This window comes from Sus scrofa, chromosome 12 (genome assembly GCF_000003025.6).
Source record: "Sus scrofa isolate TJ Tabasco breed Duroc chromosome 12, Sscrofa11.1, whole genome shotgun sequence".
NCBI classification, from domain to species: domain Eukaryota; kingdom Metazoa; phylum Chordata; class Mammalia; order Artiodactyla; family Suidae; genus Sus; species Sus scrofa.
The window spans coordinates 4,406,798-4,426,203 of record NC_010454.4 but is presented as its reverse complement, the minus strand read 5'-3'; the positions used below and the strand labels follow the sequence as shown (position 1 = coordinate 4,426,203).

The window sequence follows — 19,406 nt, the reverse complement described above, 5'->3', positions numbered from 1 at the left end:
CGGCCAGGAGGGGGCGGCGACAAGGGCGGGGTGCTGGGGTCCGGCAGGTGTAATCAACATTGTGTGTATGTGTGTGTGTGTGTGGCGGGGGAGTCTGGGGGCGAGGACAGAGGAAGGTTCAGAGCTTTTTAGGAAGGAACTGTGGGGCTGGTGAGGGGGGACCCACGGCCAGAGGGGAGTCTGGGCAGGGAGGATGTGCGTTAAACCGTAGGGTTCAGGTGAACAAGGCAGGGGGGCTGAGACAGCCCCTTCCAGGGAGAGCAAGGCTTTCCAGCTGCCGTCCCAGCTGGATGTCCTGCCTGTGAGGCCTTGGGGAAATGGGTTCCTAGGAAGCTCGTGCCCCTTATCTGCCAAACAGAACGGGGTCCCCTGGCCAGCACTGGGTGGAAGATTGCATCTGCCAGTGCCTGGTCTCTGCCAGGAGCTTGGTCTGTGAGCAGCTCCCCACACCAGCCCTGCCATCAGCTCAGACTGTTTGCAGACCCTCTTCCCCGCCTCCCTTCCCTCCCAGAGCAAGTTGGCCTCCCTGCCCCAGGGCCTTTGCACCTGCCACCCCTCCCCCAGGTCTTGGCATGGTGGCCCCTTCGCTGACCACGTGCCCTCCAGCTGTCTCCTCTGGAATGACCCTCCGACTCAGGCCTCGTGAGAGCAGGTGGGGCCTGTGTGCAGCACTGCAGGCACAGCGCAGTGGCTCCAGAGTCTGCTGGGTGGGAGGGCTGAGTGGAGGATGGAGACGGAGCCTCAGGGCCCTGGGTACAGGAGAAGCCTGCCGGGCGGGAGCCGGGGTGGTCAGGCCCTTCAGGGTCTCAGGCCGCAGCCAGAGCGGTCAGAAGCGTCAGTGTGGGCTGGTGGGGTCAGGCGTCCAGCCCCGGCCCCTGGTCCCCAGCTGTGGGCCCTCCTGTGAGTGTCTCAGCCCCACCTTCTGCCTGCCTACCAAAGTCAGGGAGGATCACTCCGAAGGTGAAACTGCAGGCGGCACCGCAGCCCCAGGGGACACCTGTGGAGGTCAAGGAATGCGGCCCGCTTGTTCCGTCTGAAATCTCCACCGCTCTCCTCCAGATGCCACGGTTCCAGGATAACTAGAAACGAAGCACGTGGAAACAGGCTTGAATCTTCAGCTCCCTCTTCTCTGGAGTGCAGATGGCAAAGGATGCTTCCCCCTGCTACTGATGGGAGCACCTCTCGCCCCTTCTCCGCCCCGGTTCTGCTCCTGCTCCGCCCCGCCCGGAGGGAGCCCGGCCCCCGTCCGACGGTAGACAGCGCCACCTGCTGGAGCGCGGGCGGCGGGCGCTGGGGGCTCACCTGCCCCTTCGCACATGCAGGCTGTCCCAGAAAGAACTGAGCCTGGAGACTGGGTGTCGTGGGAAGGGTCTGACACCCAGTGCTGGGCCTTGGGACTCTCAGAGGGCACTCCAAAGGTCAGTGGGGACTGGGCCTTTCTCCTCCCTCGCAGAACTGGTCCTCACTGGGCTCATTGCTGCATCACCACCACCACCACCATTGCTTCTCCGTCTTAAAGATGGGGAAACTGAGGCCCCCAAAAGTCACATCCTGAGGGTGGGCAGAGGGCCTGGGATTCCAGCCCAGGCTGGTTGGCACCACAGTCACCTGTGGCTCTCTGCTCAGAACGTTCTCTCCCTCTGCCTAGCCCGAGCAACCCTTCTCAGATGCCGCCTCCTCCGGGAAGCCTCCCTTGACTCCTCAACGTTAGAGTCGGCCCTCCTGCTCTGTGCTCACCCGCAGCCTGTGTTTCTCATTCTCACCAGGCTGTACCATCATGGCTCACCGGTCCCAGTTGCACCTTTGCCCAGTCTGTGAACTGCTGAAGATGTCACCGTGTCTGTTTTGGTCACTTGCCCTCTGTAACAAACCACACCTTTAACTGCACAACTCGAGGTTAATTACGAGGGAGTGGAGAGCTGTGAGGGAGGAGCAAGATCAGAGGAAGCTCCAGAAGCCCAGCAGCGTGGAGGCAGGACCCTGTCCACCAGCGAGGTCTAGGGGCAGCCCTACAGCGGGTCAGTGGGAGAATCTGGTGCATCCAAGGACTCGCCGCCCAGGACTTCCCGCCCTCCTCTGCCCTCCCCGCCCAGCTCCCACGCTGCTTCCAGGCCTGGTCCTCCCCTTCCCCCTGCCCTCCTCCCCCCGACTCAGTCTCCAGTCTCCACCGCAGCACTCAGGCCCTGGCTCACTGTGTTGCTGCCACCTGGTCCTGCCGTGGTGATGAGCAGCTGCAGTGTCTGTGACATCTTAGCCAACACCCCAGGCTGAATGACAACAACCTCCTCCATTCACTAGCCACAGGGGACTTCCTGTCACGGCTCAGCGGCAACACGTCTGACTAGCATTCAGGAGGATGCAGGTTCCATCCCTGGCCTCACTCAGTGGGTTAAGGATCTGGTGTTGCTGTGACCTGTGGTGTAGGTCACAGACGTGGCCCGGATCCTGCATTACTCAGTTCTATGTATCTTTTTTTTTTTTTTTTTTCCACTTTTTTTAAAAAGAGGGAATGCGTCACGAGTGGTGTGTCATCCTTGCTCAGGGGCCGGGCTAATCTTCGCTGGATCATTCCACCCAAGTGAGCACAGTTCTGTGTATTTTAAATTTCCTTCAAGACGTTGTCTCTGACCCATGGATTGTTGAGAAGTGTGTTGTTGTCTTTCCAAGAATTGAGAGCTTTTTCCACTGTCTTTCTGTGGGTGGTTTCTAGTTGGATGCTCCTAGGGTCGGAGAACATACCGTGTATGACGTTCATTTTTAAAATTTGTCGGGGCTTATTTTATGGCCCAGGATATGGTCGATCTGGATGCCTGTTCCTGGGCACTTGAGAACAAAATGCCAGCACGGGGGCGGGGGGCTGGGGGGGACACACACGGATGGCGAAGGGACGCCCCACCCTGAGATGCCGCCGTGCGCTCTGTCCCAGGGAGCGGGGAGCCCCTCCTCCCCCTGCAGAACCAGCCGAACCCCACGCAGCACCCGATAAACGCCCTTTCCAGCTGCACTGCCCAGGCTCTGAAAGTGAGACTGTCATTGGAATCACAGCCTCCAAAGCGCCGAAATAAAAGAACTGTTGACTGTGAGTTTCAGATCTGGCGAAACTGCCCTTCAGGAGTGAAGGCCGTCCGTCCCCTGATAAAGGGAAACCGAGAGAATTTTTTTTGCCAGCTGACATCTCCTTGAAGAATGGCCGAAGGAAGTTCTTAAAACTGAAAGGAAGCAGTAAAAGGAGGGGTCATGGAGCCTCGGGAAGGTGTAAAGCTCAGCCGGGCGGGGATGTGGGAGCACGTGGCGCCCTCTTTTCCTTACGCGGCCTCCATGTCGTGTGTGATGATGGAGACAGCAATGATGACACCGCCTGCCACCGGCCCCTTAATGTCGGGGCCCCGGTCCGTCCCCTTGCTGTCTGCCTGGCGCGCTGGTGTTCGGGAGACCCCGGGTCAGTCCGGGAGAGCATGAGGCTCTGTGCGCTGGGAAATGCGTGCCTGGGTCCCCTGCTGCTTTTGGGGTGGGGGGAGGGGTCCCAGGGCCCCTGCTGCTCACCGTCCTGACCCAGCCTGGGGTCCCTGACCAGCTCGCCTTCTCTTTCCACCCCTCCCGCCCCATCCCAGCGTGGGCAGCTGTGCTTAGGGGAGCAGGAAGAGACTCGTCTGGCCGTCTGCCCCAGGCTGGGAGCCCCTAATTGCTGGACGGAGGGACGGAGCATCTGTTGGAAGGACAGTGAGGCACGCAGGACGTGGGCCCAGGAATTGCCTCCAGCCGGACCCACGAGATGTGGGCCGGGCTCACAGGCTGCCAGCCTCTGCCACTGCCCCGTGCTGGAGAGGCCCCACGCTGGGGAATGGGCCGGGAGCCCGACCTCCTCCCAGCTCCACTGAAGCGCCCTGGCCGGGGAGGAGCTGCTGCTCCCGCTGAGGGATGGAGGGAAGCGGGGAGAGGTACACCTGGGAACAGGCCTCGCCCCACGTCCCGGCACCCATGGCGTGGGGGACGGGGTCTGTGAGGGCGAGTGCTGGCCTTTGGAGTGGGGACACAGGAAGGCTGGGCGGGAGCCCCAAGGGCCCCACGGAGCCCAGGGACCTCTCGAGACCAAATCTCCATTCTCTGCTGCCCAGTGACCTCAGAGCCAACAAGGGCAGGGGCTGCACAAACCTCTAGAAAGTTCTGTAGGCCTAAAACTCAGAGCTCTGTCTATGCAGGCTTTTGTTCCGGAGGAAGTGGCCACTGCTTTTCAGACCTGCCAGCTCCTTATCGCCTGGAATCTCGGCCCCTGAGTCAGTGTGTAAACGCCCCCCCCGCCCTGGATGGGGGCCAAGGGGAGGCCGCGGAGACGGAGACGGTGACTGGGGGGAATCAGGACAGGAGAAAGGGAGATGGCAGAGGCCAGTCCTTTTTCGCTCTTCCATTCTTTCCAGAAGCATTGAAAGTCCCTTTCTGTACCCAATTCTGTGCTGGCGAGAGGCGGGGCTTGGGGAGTGGGGGCTCACAAAACCTTAACCCACAGCTCAGCCCGGGGAAAGGCACAGACACCTCCCTGTCCTGCCCCAGGTGGTCAGGATAGAGCAGGAAGCTTCCAGAGTTTGGAAGGGCCAGCCTGTCAGCTGGCACCTGGCCAGGTGAGGGGGCCCGCGTCCATCACAGGGGGTGCTGAGGCCCGGCCCAGCCCCCAGTCACTGCCCCAGGGCCTGGCCTGTCCTCCCTTTCCTGCAGGGCCTGCCTTCAGGCCTCCTGGGCCTCTCTGCATCCTCCCACCTCCCTCAGCTGGGCCCTGTCTGTGGCTCCCGGAAGGTGTGACCCAGGTCAGCCTCGGCAGGGGCCCTACCCCCACCTCGACTCTGCCCCAGCCCGGCTGCCTCTCTGTCCCCCGTCCCCCAACCTGTATTTAGGCCCCCTGTGGCCACCTCCTCCAGCCAATCCTAGGAAGCCTGTAATTTCCAAAGGCTGAGTCACCGCCGGCTGCCCAGAGCAGGGTCAGCAAGCCGCCTGGTACGGTGCTGTGCCTGGGTCAGGAGCCCAGAGGCCCGTTCCTAGGAGGCCCCGCCTGTGAATAAGGCTTTAAACACTAGGAGCCCAGGCTGAACACAGCCACTCCTTTATCCCCTTGCCCTGCCCACATCAGGAACCACTGGGCTCCCTGCAGCCAGCGGGCTTTCCCCCAGGCCCCGGGGTTTGGATGAAGCCCAGAAGCAGAGGAGAACCGATGAGGTGCTAGACACTCGGTGGCGGCCTTACCGAGAGATTGCAGAGCAGTCCAGCGGGGGACAGACAGGACAGCAGAGCAGTTACACACAGTGTCAGGAGGTGTGCTGCCCTGAATCGAGTGAAGGCTTTGCTCCTGAGCAGCTCTGTGACCTTGAGTGGGTGACTTAACCTTTCTGTGCTTCTGTTGCCTCATCTGTGAAATGAGACTGTGATGAGGCATCAAAAAGTCAGTGGCTGTAAAGCACACAGGCTGTGCCTGAGCCACGGCCACAAGAGCACAGAGGATGCTCAAATCATCAGACAGTGGACTTGGCTGCAGGCAAGGTTTTAGGAAGAGAGGTGTGGAGGGGGAAGGGGTGCACCCCGACCCAGGCCAAGAGAGGGAATCCTGTGGGAACTACTCACAGAGTCAGATCCTCAGCCAGTTCTTTTTTTTTTTGTCTTTTTAGGGCTGCACCTGTGCATATGGAGGGTCCCAGGCTAGGGGTGGAATCGGAGCTGTAGCTGTTGGACTACACCACAGCCACAGCAACACCGGATCCTTAACCCACTGAGCGAGGCCAGGGATTGAACCTGCATCCTAGTTCGGGATACTAGTCAGATTCGTTTCCACTGCACCACAACAGGAACACCCCTCAGCCAGTCTTTACTGAGCTTCAGAATTGCCCCCCAGGACATGAGAAGTGGGTTGTTTTGGGGAGGCTTGGCCCATGTGCATGGGGTGCTGTGTGCAGACAGGCAGAGCTAGTGGGCATTTAAATATATTTAGGAGTTCCTGTCGTGGCTCAGTGGAAATGAATCTGACTAGTATCCATGAGGACACAGGTTGGATCCCTGGCCTGCACAGTGGGCTAAGGATCTGGCATTGCTGTAAGCTGTGGTGTAGGCCGCAGATGTGGCTTGGATCCCGTGTTGCTGTGGCTGGGATGTAGGCCAGCAGCTAAGGCTCCGATTCGACCCCTAGCCTGGGAACTTCCATATACTGTGGGTGTGGCCCTAAAAAGACAAACAAACAAAAAGATCAATAGATACAGATATAGATTTTAACTATAAATTGATATAATAAGGTGGAAAGTCATTCAGTATTTTATCCTCCTTTGCAAGCTTGAACTTGCCACTGAACGCAATCCCCTACGGCTTCATTACTGTTTTTAGAATTTCGGTCCCTCTTCATAAGGCATGAAATCACTCATTGTCTCCATAATCAGTATTAGCTAAACTAACCAATATATTTCTGCGTTCACCTTCGTGTCTTGCTGTCTTCTCTTTCCTCCTGGGTGGATGTTTCTTGCTGAAGTTCACCCTTTGGTAAATCTTTTGGGGTGGTTTGGGGGAGGGAACCTTCCTTAGACTTTGCATAACAAGAAAACGCCTGTTCTCTAGGCTCCCTCTTGAATGATAGTTTAGCTGGCTATAGAATTCCAGGATGTTGGTTGTGTTCCATCACTCCCTGCACATATTGCTCCAGACGACAAGGAGTCTGCTCGTCCTATTCATTTCTCTGTTGACAATCTTTTTTGTCTCTGATAGCTTTCTAGATTTTTCTCTTTATCCTTGGATGTGCTACAGTTTCACTATGAAGTATCTGAGTGTGAATTGATGCTTACTTATCCTGTGCTGCATTTTGTGTTTGAAAGATTTTGGCTGTTATCTTTTAGAATATTATTTTGGCATTGTTACCTCTATTCTCTTTTTCTGAAGCACCTGTTAGACATATTCTGAAGCTTCTTCACCTGCCCTCAGTGTTTCTTACATGTAACTTATTTTTATCTGTTTCATGTGTTTATTTCCAGGCCACATTCTCAGTAATATCTGCCAACTAATTCACTCTTTAGTGTGTCCAACCCAGTGTATTCTATCTTTTGAGTTTTAAATTTCAATATTCACAGTATTTACACTTATGGGATATCTAATTGATTCTTTTTCATAACCATCTTTGTTTCATTTAAGTCAGTTTGAGTTTCATAAATTTAAAATTTTTCTTTGATGTAAGTTCCCTGGTGGCTCAGTGGGTGAAGGATCTGGCATTGTCACTGTTGTGGCTCTGGTTTCTGCTGTGGCCCCGTTCGAAGTTCCCGGTTTGATCGCTGGCCTGGGAACTTCTACCTGCACTGGGCATGGCCAAAAAATTAATAAAATAAAATTTTCTTTGATAATCCTACACCTTTTTATTTGAAAATCATTTTTCAGATTCCACTATTATTTCTATTTCATATGGAGTGATTTCATATCTCCATGGCTAATTTTCCATGATTGTCTTATTAGCATTAGCTTTGCCCACGCTTCGTGGGTCAGGTTTATAGGCTCTTCTTGAGTCGATATTTCTTTCTCTTCAAAATGGCCCCTTGCACCACCTTCTCCTGTTTTTAGGATGCCTCCACTTTGGCCTCCTGGTGGTCCCCCTCCAGAACGATGAAGTCATTCGCTGTTTGCTCAGAGCACCCATCTGCTGGGGGATGTTGGGCTTATTGGGGACACTTGCTAAGTCCCTGGGTGTCATGGCTTGAAGCTATGGTTGCTTCCTCCTGCTTCTCCAGGCACGGAGCTGAGAGCCCAGCCCCAGCCCCTGTGCCGAGCACTGCGCTGGCCCCTGCGTTGTTTAGTCTCTGTTACATGGAGATGGGTATCTTCTTTTTATTGTAGTTATGTCTTTTAAGTTCCTCTTTGTATAGTGTATGTGCCTCTCTTTTATGTCTCTACAAGGTGACTTGAAAAATGAACTTAAAGTACCATCTATTTTTTTAAGCTTTAAATATTTCCTTTTATTACAAGCCCATTAAAAAATGGAAAACCAGTGTAAATTTTTAGTTTCCTGAAATGTAATGGGCTCGAAGGTTAATTTTTAAAAATAAAGCCTAATCAAACTGACCCAAATGTGAGCTCAGTCGAACATTTTTATTCCTTAGAAGTGGGTTCTGCCAGCTGCACGCAGGCAACAAGCAATAAATTACTGTTCCCTTTAAATGTTGGGGGTAATAACATTTCCTAGCCAGATAAGCCGTCCCAGTTTCTCTCCATCGGAAGGCTCTTTGCTAACTGGACTTAGTTGTGAACTTTTGGTAAGTGATTTTATTCAATTATAGCACGAATTCAGAAGGGGCACAGATTAGAAGTGTGCAACAGGAAGAGAATGGCACACGGACACACCCGTGCAGCCTCCACGTGATCCTGAACAAACCTGCCACCTGCGTCTCTGTCTCCATCCCGGGGGCAAGAAAACGAAAGAGCAGAGAGGCCGAGGGCTTTTTCCAAGGTTCCCAGCTAGGAAGAGACAGCAGGGACGGCAGGGCTAGGCCTCGTGGTCCCATGTCCAGGGCACAGTTCCGAGAGGTGCGGGGAGCTGGGAAGCTGGGAAGCTGGGAGATACCAGCTGGGAGCAGCGAAATGAAGGGCTGAGCAGGACACACTGGTATCACGTGGGACCCAGGGAGGGGCTGGGGGCAGAGAGTGTGGGGCTGGAGCCTGGGGCCCTGGCACCCCTGACCCTGACTGTGGTGTGGGGACAGTCATTTTACCTCCCCTGGCTTTGGGATTTCACAATCCAGTTTTGTTTGTTTGTTTGTTTTTCATTGGAGATTTTAAGACGGAGTGCTGTGTCTTAATGTTGCCCAAGATGTGTATTTTGAAAGACACATCCTGGAGTTCCCGTCGTGGCTCAGTGGAAACGAATCTGACTGGTATCCATGAGGATGCAGGTTTGATCCCCGGCCTCCCTCAGTGGGTTAAGGATCTGGCGTGGCTGTGGCTGTGGCATAAGTCAGTGGCTACAGCTCTGTATTGACCCCTGGCCTGGAAACCTCCATATGCCACGGGTGTGGCCCTAAAAGGATAAATAAATAACACATACTACTTCCTATTACCGTTGCTTTATTTTTTAAAGGACTTTGTCTCATGTAGGACATTTATACTTGTAGGAAGGGAAATTTCAGAATACCGGCCAAGTCCTTTGAATGTCTTCAGCTTCATAAAAAAAAAGAAAGAAAAAAAGAAAAAGGCGCCAAACCAACCCCCCCCGCCCCCGCCGGGAACCTCACCCCTTTGCATTGTTCTCCCTTGTGTCACTGCGCTTCTGACAGGTGAGGACTTAGCCTAGGCTGGCCGGGTTCCCAGACTGACGTTTGGGGACCCTGATTGGGGGGACGGTCCAGGCTTCCTGCCAGGATTCCCACGGTAGGGTTTCCAGCTTTAGCGAGTAAATTACAGGAGATCCAGCTGAATTGTAATTTCAGATAATCACTTTTTAAAGCATAAGTATATCCCTAATGCTACATGGGACATACTTATACTATAAAAATTATCTGTTGCTTATCTGAAGCTCAGATCTGGCCTGGCATCCTGCGTTTCATCTGCCTGCTTTTGTGAGGGCTGCTTTCAGAACACAGGAGACATGTGGCTGTGCCAAGGCGAGCGGCAGAGCTGCGGGGGTGCAGGCCGGGTGTACAAGCATGTCCCCCAGCTCCCCACTGGATGACCCTCAGCCACCTGCAGCTGCAGCCCCTGGCCCTGTCTGGCAGGCCCTATATTTCTTTGTTTTTAAGGCAAGCCCAGTAAGATTCACTTACTCTGGGGAAGTGGTGGCTCTCATGGAACGTGGAGAGACATGTGGCCTTGGCTCAGCCTGGGTCCTGCGTGGGGCCTGTTCCCGCCGGCTGCCTTCACCGCACGGTCCCCCGGGCTGCAGGGCGCGCCAGTGAGAGGACAGCTAACCAGCCAGCACGGGTCACCCCCTCCACCACGCCGCAGCCGGGACAGGCACCCCTCCCGGCCCCACCGCGCAGGCCCAGACAAGGAAAGCCAGGCACAGATATTTGGGCTCTTGTGGGAAGGCATAGCAGCCCTGGGGTCTCAACCCAGCCCGGGTTTCCCTCCTCCAGACCCGCCCCACGGAGCATTTTAAAATCTCCACACCAGAGATTCTGATTTCCTGGGCCTGGGGTTGGGGCGGGGGATGGTGGCTGTAAAAGCTCCCTCGGAGAGTCCGGTGGAGCTTCTCCTGCTGCAGAGATAAGGTCAGGAGCACCGCCCTGGGGGAGGAGAAGCCCCGCAGAGGGGGAGGCAGTCCAGCCGGCAGGGGCCCCTGAGAGTCCCGGGAAGGGACGGGGAAGGGATGGGAGGAGCCAGGGCCCAGGGTGGGAAAGTGTGGGATGAAGACAGGCCTCGAGGGGGGGGGGCTGTGCTTTCCTGTGGATGCCAGTCCCCAGCTTCCTCATTCCTGGGGTGCAGTTTTCCCATCAGAAAGCTCCTCCTCCTGCCGGACAATGGAGGGCTAGAGGAGGAGCAGGCGGGCCAGCAGGCAGGACAAGGGCAAAGGAGAGGAGGCCACGGAGTTCCCGTCGTGTCGCAGTGGAAACGAATCTGACGAGCATCCATGAGGACGCGGGTTCCATCCCTGGCCTCACTCTGTGGATTAAGGATCCAGCGTTGCCGTGAGCTGTGGTGTGGGTCGCAGATGTGGCTTGGATCCCGCGTTGCTGTGGCTGTGGTGTAGGCCGGCAGCTGCAGCTCTGACTGGACCCCTAGCCTGGGAACCTCTACATGCTGCAGGTGCAGCCCTGAAAAGCAAAGAAAAAACAAAAGGAGATGGGGCTGAAGTTCAGAGGACGCTTCTAAGGTGTCGGTCTAGCCTGGCCCATCTGACTGAGGCAGCGCTGCGTAAGCAGCCTTTCCTGAAGCACGTCCTGTGGATGTGTAAGGGGCCCGGTGATGCGAGTCAGGGGGTCCAGTGAGTTGGGGAGATTCTGCAGCCTGTAACCCTTATTGGAGACTCGTAGCAACTACGAGCCTATTAAAAGCTCTGAGAAGTCCTGCGGGGAAGAGCAGCTCAGTAGGTTTGTTTGATATCAGTGTTACCAAAGTCCCCTGGTGGTGACAGGGATGAAAGACTTGACGTTGTCACTGCTCCGGCGCGGTTTTTATCCCTGGGAACTTCCACAGGGCAAAAGAAAATTTTCTAAGTAAGTGTTGCCTCCCCGTGGCCTCAGAGCCCTCTTTCATGTGTAGCAGTGGAACCCGTGAACGTTACGGCCCATACCCCTTGATGACTGTGGTTGCTCCCAGGAGCCCCTGAAAGTCCTCCGTGAAGAGGTGTGGGCCGTGGGGGGTGGGGGTGTCATCAGGACCTGCGCCACTCCTGCCGATCTTCCGGAAGAGCCTCCCCTTCCCCAGGCTGCAGGGCTGGTGCGGGGGTGGGTGCCTCTCAGCCAGAGCACGTGCCGTGAACCCAGGATGGACCTCGAGGAGGCAGTTGGGGGCCTGATCTGGGAGGACCAGGGAGTCTAGTCCTGGATTTTGGGGGCAGCCCTGGCTTCTGTGGTCGTGGGAGAAGCTCAGACCTCTGTGGGATTCAGCTAATGATGCCCAGAACCCTGCTTCTTGGGGACTGAAATCCTAGTTTGTGTGTGTGTGTGTGTGTGTGTGTGTGTGTGTGTGTGTGTGTGTGTGTGTGTGTGGTGCTGCGTGACTTGGGACTCCGAGGCATAGATTCTGCATAAGGTAGTCTTACATGGAAACTGCCCATCTGAGGTGAATGGTTCAAGATGCTTTCGAAACTGGCAGGCCCCATGGCCCAGATGTAGGAAAAACAAAAACAAAAACTTGCTTTAGATCCTAATAATGATGAGTTTCATTGTAAAGGATTTCCAGCTAAAACAAAGAGGCTTTCGGGAGCTCCCTGGTGGTCTAGTGGTTAGGATTCGGCACTTTTACCACCGCAGCCTGGGTTCCGTCTCAGGAACCAGGCTAGGAATTGAAATCCCCCATCAAGCCAGTACGAACAAACAAAAGATGAAAAAAACAAAGAGGCTTTTAAAGTATACCAACATTACTTAAAAAAAAAGGTGTCTGTGGATAAAATAGTATTATCCATCGGTATGTTCCAGTTCATACGTGTATGTATAGCGTGTATACCTGTTTTTTCCGATTTTGAAAGCCATATTTGTTCATTACGGAAAATACGGAAAACTGCAGTGAAGGGAACACGTTCTCCACAGCCCCACAACTGATGGCAGTGCTCGTGGCACTCGATGTATTGCTTTCCTATGTTTTTATGCTTTCCTTGTATTATTATAAAATTATGCTTTATGTGTTTTCTGTTTTCCACGCAAGTAAAATCTTTATGTGTGTATGGCCCGTGTAGCCTTCATTTTAAAAAATAATTTATGGATTTCTCGTGTGGCTCAGGGGGTTAAGGATCCCACATTGTCACTGCAGCAGCCGTGGCAAGTGTGTGATCCCCGGCCGGGAAGCTTCCACAGGCCACAGGTGCCACCAAAAAAAAAGAGAGAGAGTATTGAGGTGAAACTTACGTAACATAAAATAACCATTTTAAAGCAAGCCATTCGGTGGCATTTAGGAAATTCACAACCTTGTGCAACCATCGCCCCTACCTCGTTTCGAAACACTTCCTGATTCTTCGTTCCCATCCCTCAGAGCTTGTGTGTGTTCTTCTGCCAAATAAGAGCACTGCTGTGTATTTATTTCTCAACCACGTATTCAGTACTAGCTTGTTTTCAGTTTCTCGGGATTGTCAGTAGGACTGCCGCCGACATCCCTTGTGGCCACCACTGTCCACAGGTCCATCTGTTTCCTAGGGGCAGGGCCCTGGCAGGGGTGTCCCCTCCCCAGCTTGGTTCTGTCCCCACCCAGCTGGGACCCTGTCGCTGACACCACGGCCTCGCCCCGGCCCCCAGCTCCCCTGGGTGCTTGGACGCCTCCTCCGCACAGAACGCAGCCCCTCCCCTGTCATCCTTTCGTCTCTCTGCCAGGGGTACCACCTACCATCCTGCTGTTCCTGCCGGAATCCTGAGCCACCCCGACACGTCCCTCCCTCCCTGCCTTCCATGCAGCTCATCCCTGGTTCTGGGTGATTTTTCTCTGGAATTCCTCTTGGATAGCCTGGAACGTCTCTCTTCACATCTCTCCATCTCCCCATCATGGTCCAAGCCACTGTTTCCTCGTGCCTGAAACTCTTCCTTTAGGCAGCCACTGGCCTCTCCCGTCTCTGTTTCGTTCGTCTAGAGCCGCCTTTTCAAAATGAAGATCTGGGAAGTTCCCATGGTGGCTCAGTGGTAATGAGCCCGACTGGTATCCGTGAGGATGCAGGTTCGATCCCTGGCCTCACTCAGTGGGTTAAGGACGCAGCATTGCCATGAGCTGTGGTGTAGGTTGCAGACGTGGCTCGGATCCTGCATTGCTATGGCTGTGGTGTAGGCCAGCAGCTGCAGCTCCGGGAACTTCCATATCCCACACCTGCAGCCCTAAAAAGAAGAAGAAGAAAAAAAAAAAAAAAGAAAGCAGATCTGGTCACGTCAGGCCCACTCCTCCCCTCTCAGAACCTCGCCGTGACTTCCCGTTTCTTTTAGGATAAAGATCCAAGTCCTTGATGTGCCTGCCAGGCCTGGTTCCTCCGCCATCTATCTCTCCAGCTTCTCTGGGCTGCAGCCTCCTGGGCCTACTCCCTGGAACGGACGCATTTCCTCCTACCACAGGGCCTTTGCACTGGTGTTCTCTGCCTGCGGTCTCTTTCCGCTTTGCTTTTCCTGGTTAGTCCTTGTTCACCTTGACTGCAGCCCAACCTCCCGTTCTACAAGGAGGGGCTCCCTGGCCCCAGATCGGATGCGAGCCTGTTAGCTTATATCCTCACGGTACCTTCTTATGTCGTTATTGGGTTAATGTTTGTTTTCCCTCCCAAAGTATAAGCTGCAGAGGGCAGGGGCCATAAGGAGTAATCGAGAAATATATTTTGAATCAGCCAATAAGAAAACAGGTTAATTACTGGGACAGAGCACAGGGGCATTTTAAAGCTCTTGGTCTATATTGCCACAGTGCTTTCTGGAAAGTCAGGAGCCGTGGACACGCCCACATTGCATGGCAGAGTGTCAGTGCAGCCACACCTTTCCCGTAAATTGGACACACGCAGCAAGGCCTCAGTCATCTGACAAGTTCAAGCTCGGGGACAGCCACAAGTCAGAGAACAGTCAGCAGCAGAGATGCTGAGCCAAGCAGGGGAGAAGGCAGCTGAGCTGAGCTGCAGAAGCAAAGGTGGCTGCACCCTGGGGGTGCCCTGGCCCCTCTCAGGCCAGAAGACAAGAGCAATGGCCGCAGTTGGCCAAAGTCAAGGCTGAGCATTTGGGCCCAGAAACCCCGGGGGATCAGCCAGGGGAAGGACTAGAAAGAAACTGGCTGAAGAGAAGAATCAGTGAGCAGGGGCAGTGGAGCTTAGAACAGAGGCAGCTGGCAGAGGCTGTGGCCGGGGCAGGGGCCTCAGACCTGCCAACGATGAGACAAGGTGCAGCAAGGAGACCACGTGACAGGCTCTTTGCTCACGTCCCTGGTGCCAGGACTGCCCACGGGAGTGCCCACTGTGGCCTCGCCGTGGCAGGTTGTTCTGGGATGGCCCCAGGGAGGCCTGACTCAGGTGTTCAGGGGCTGCCTCTTCCATCACCAGATCACAAGTCCGCGATGGTGTTTTGCTGGCAGACCCTCTCCCTCGCTGGCTTTGGTGGACACGTTGCTATGTTGGGAGCCCCGTGTGGCAAGGAGCTCCGTTCTTCTTGACCAAAAACGGGCCCTCTGTGTAAGAGCCTTCCAGGAGCTGAGTCTGCCAACAACCACGTGAGCATGACTGGGGATCCTTCCCCAGCTGAGCCTTTAGGTGAGACCAGCGCCTCGGCTGCAGCCTGTGAGATACTCTGAAGCCAAGGACCAAAGGAAGTCATGCCCGGATTCCCGACCACAGAGACTCTGAGATGAGAAACGTGTATCCATGTCAGCCACTGCGTTTTCAGGGACTTGTTATGCAGCAGTAGGTGACTGATACACCCGGGGCTCTGGCTGCCTCACGTACTGTCTCTGGGCAGCCAGAGCCTTACTGAGTGGCTCAGGGCTCCCGGTTCAAGGGTTACAGCCAACCCCAAGCCCTCCCAGATTCCGAGGGAGGGGACCCAGGGACCCAGGTGGAGGAGCAGGAGGGATGGCTGTGGCCATTCTGGGAAATGCCCTCTGACGCAGCCTGCCCTTGGGCCTCAACGTACGTCCCTCCCACATGCAAAGGACCCTCCCCCGACCGACCCCAGGCTCCCAAAGTCTCACCCACCGTGGTGTGGGCTCAGCCTCGGGGTGCCCGAGCTAGTCCTGTAAGTCTCGTGGGTGCAGCTGGGTCCTCGGAGGGGTTTTTCAAGTCCTTCGCCCCCGGGCTTGTTCTCAGTCTTCTGAGTCATACTTCCTTTTTCCTAAGAAGACTGAGTTTGCAGCTGAACAGCTTTCTCGGCCGGCTTCCTGGCTTCCTTCCGTTGAAGGGTTCAGAGTCCCAAAGCCTCTTTCTCACTTTTGTCCTGCCTTCATCCCATTTAGGCTAAGAAGCTAATTAATTCCTTGAAAAACCTGGGGACTGCTTATGTGTCATTTAAGTCCTCTCCATGAGACAAAAACCTTACCTGCAAACCTTTTTCTTTGCTTTTTTTTTAAGAAAGCAAGCGAAGTCTTTATTACAGGAAAGCAAATAGCTCCCAGGACAGCTGGGAGGGGGGAGAAGAGCCCCCCTGTCTATCATCCTATAGGGATTTTTATCCCTTAAAGATGGGGGCGGGTACCAACGTGGGGTCCCGAGAGAGGGGGTCTTCTCCCATTGGCCTTGCCCAGTCAGTCACCTGTATCGCCCTTGTCCCGTGGGGGTCTTAGGGTGGAAATGTCCCGTGAATTTTATGGTTTCTTTGCCTGTCTCTTCCCTTAGACGGAGTCACCACCATTCCTCTCCTTCCTTTTCTATCAGTGGAGGAGCGGGTCTTTTTCGTTTTTTTAAGTAGACTTTGGAATGAGCAGTTTTGGGTTTACAGAAAAATTTCAAGGCAAGCCCGAGAGCTCCCGCTTGCCCACATCCTCGCCTTTCCCCCGACGGACACGCTGCATTAATGGGCTCCTCTGATGAGTCAGTATTGACTTATGATTATTAACTGAGGCCCGCAGTTTACGTCAGGTCCACTCTTGGTGTGGTGCCTCCTGTAGGTTTGGACAAAGGTTTATTGTCCTGCCCCACCAGTACAGTGTCACACAGAGCAGTCGCCCTAAAAAGCCCTCGGGTCCCACCCCTTCATTCCCCCCGCCCCGCCCCTTGGTAGCCCCTGATTACTGTCTCTGAAATTTCGCCTCTTCCGGGATGTCTTATAGCTGGAATCATGCAGAATGAAGCTTTTTCAGGTAGGCTTCTTTCACTCAACACAATACCGTTTCTTTCTTCTTTCTTTTGGGCTGGGCTCGCCACATGTGGAAGTTCCGGGGCCAGGGATTGAACCTGTGCCACAGCAGCAACCCAAGCCACAAAGTGCAACACCATATCCTTAATCCACTGAGCCACCGGGGAGCTCCCAAACTGCAAACCTTTTTTTTAACACTGCACCCCACGGCACATGGACGTTCCCAGGCGGGGGGTGGAATCAGAGCTGCAGCTGCAGGCCTACACCACAGCCACAGCAATATGGGATCCAAGCCACATCTGCAACCTACACTGCAGCTTGCCGCAAAGCTGGATCCTTTAACCCCCAGAGTGAAGCCAGGGATCGAACCCACATCTTCATGGATACTAGTCAGGTTCTTGATCTGCTGAGCCACGATGGGAACTCTGAAAACCTTTTGAGGTTTGCCCTCCCTGCCTCATGTGAGGGCACAATGGGTGGCTCCTGGAGGGTTCAGTACACACATACCGTGTCTGAGAGCCTGTATGAGGCACCTGGAAATCTTTCTCTCTGCTCTTAACGCCTGGCCCTCCAGTCCCATCTGGACTCTTCGTTCTGAAGCCCTGACTTTGAGAATCCTCGGCTGGCGGAAAAAACTGTCCCGGCCCTTTGTGTCCCCTGCCCCCACTTGAAAATTGAGTAGTTTGCTTTTAGCTCATCCCTCTTCTTTAAAATTTTATTATGGGCAGAGGCAAGCTTTCCTGTTCTGCTTTCGGCGTCCTGCCTGGGAAACCCCTGCGCTTGAGCGTCTCGTTCTTGGGGCTGTTGGTGTCTATTGGCTGTGCTGCTGCAGGCAATAGCTTCGCTCGACTTTCTGCTGCCGGGTAGGGAAGGTTTCCTTTCCTCCAGTGTCCAACCTCTTTCTCTACTTCTCTTCAAGCTCTCCCCAACTTCCTCCAAGACAGTCAGGCTTCTGCCCACCACCTGCTCCCAAAGCCAGGACCACACGTGTTTAGACTTGGTGACAGCAGCATGGGCACTCGGCACACATCGCTTTCCTACTCATTACACCCTCCTTGCAAACCGTGTGAAGTATTACAGTCCCCATTTATAGGAGCGGGAATGGTGACTTGGAGAAACTCTACGACTTGTCACAAACCACACAGCAGGTAAGGGAGCTGAGAATTTAAAAACAGTTTTAAGAATTTGGAGGAGTTCCTGTTGGGGCTCAGCAGAAACCAACCTGAATCGTATCCTTGAAGATTCTGCTTTGATCCCTGGCCTTGCTCAGCAGGTGAAGGAGCGGGTGTTGCCGTGAGTTGTGGTGCAAGCTGCAGACGAGGCTCGGATCTGGTGTTGCTGTGGGCTGTGGTGTAGGCCAGCAGCTGTAGATCTGATTCGACCCCTAGCCTGGGAACTTCCGTATGCCAAAAAAAAAAAGAAAGAAAAAAAATGGAGCGCACGGTGGCCTGGGGACACTTAGTGAAGGGGCAGCATAGTGATGTGTGAGTCCATAATGGTTCAGTGTGTCATTTAAGATGATCCTGGGGTTCCCACTGTGGCTCAGTGGGTCGAGAACCCAACGTAGTGCCTGTGAGGATGTGGGTTCGATCCCTGGCCTTGCTCACAGGGTTAAGGATCCATTGTTACCCCCAGCTGCAGCATGGGTCCCAGATGTGGCTCGGATCCCGCGTTCCCATGGCTGTGGCGTCGGCCGGCAGCTATAGCTCCGATTCCTAGCCTGGGAACTTCCATATGCTGCAGGTGCAGCCATAAAAAGAAAAAGTGACCTTGAGGCACGAGCAGACGAGTCACGCGTATTTGGTAGACGCTGCTCCTTGAGGCAAGTGATTACATCATATATTTTAGAAAGTTGTCCATAAAGTTAAAATTAAAAATTTGTGCTTGAACAATTAAACTTCCTGCAAATGCTTCCTGAAAATGCGCTCATATAGAACACCTCATGCCCCCACCTCCCTCCCTTTGGTCCTTCTGATTTTTGACAGGTCTTTATGTGCAACATCATTACAACACAGGCGTCCTGGCTCCTGGGTGCCCAGGTATGTTGTGTGTGAATTACGGTCCACAGGCAGAAATGCCAGCCCTGAGGGCCCAGCCAAACACAGACAGCAGCCCAGGGTCCTCCAGGACCCTCCTCTCCGAGGCGAGGTGTGCGCCAGGGCACCTCGGGGACTTGAGCTAGTGAAACAGCCAAAGCAATGTGGCCATTAGACAGATTCTCTCTCTCTCTCTCTCTCTCTCTCTCTCTCTCTTTTTTTTTTAGGGCTGCACCTGCAGCTATGGAATTCCCAGGCTAGGAGTCACATTGAAGCTACAGCTGCCAGCCTATACCACAGCCACAGCAACGCGGGATCCGAGCTGCATCTGTGACCTACGCCACAGCTCTTGGCAATGCTGGATCCTTAATCCACTGATTGAGGCCAGGGATTGAACCTGCATCCTCATGGATACTAGTCGGGTTCGTTACTGCTGAGCCACAATGGGAACTCCTCCGTTAGACAGATTCTTGAGAGGTGGTTGGGCCTTGGGAACTCCAGGCATCAGTAATGGAGGTGCCATTGTCATATCTCCTGGCCAGACTCAGGGCAGAGCTCAGCCTTGTGGCTTGGCCAGAGCAAAATTGGCAGGACCTGGTACCAGTGGCGCTTGGTGGGGGTGGGGCTGCAGATATCCAGAATCCAAGGACAGCTGTCCACAGTTCATCTAGACTCCCCAGGCCTGTGGCTGCTCCTCCTCCCCAGGTCCCCAGATAAGGAGTTGGAGTTTGGCCCAGGTGGAGTCCAGCGGCCGGCCACTCTGGTCCAGTCAGCTCTAGCCAGGGCTTGAGGGTGGTCAGGTGGCGGGGCCGCTCCCTCTGCCGGATGGCTGGACAGATTTTCGTTTAGAAGGGGAGCAGGTGGGACAAGCAAGCTGAGGGGACCACGTGTGCCTCTGTTCTCATAGAGGTTTCCTACACTCTGGCAGGGAATGAAAATGCTTTTGGACCCCCAAGAAAAGTAAAGGCGAGGAGAAAAG

The 19,406-nt window shown here is 54.5% G+C and overlaps 1 long non-coding RNA gene across 1 annotated transcript; it reads right to left on the bottom strand.

Annotated features, from left to right (window-relative positions):
* Positions 13,919-15,526, bottom strand: LOC110255963. Its single transcript, XR_002336968.1, has 2 exons — positions 15,296-15,526; positions 13,919-14,943 (listed from the first exon to the last, which is right to left on the bottom strand). It is a non-coding gene; the product is annotated as an uncharacterized LOC110255963 (long non-coding RNA).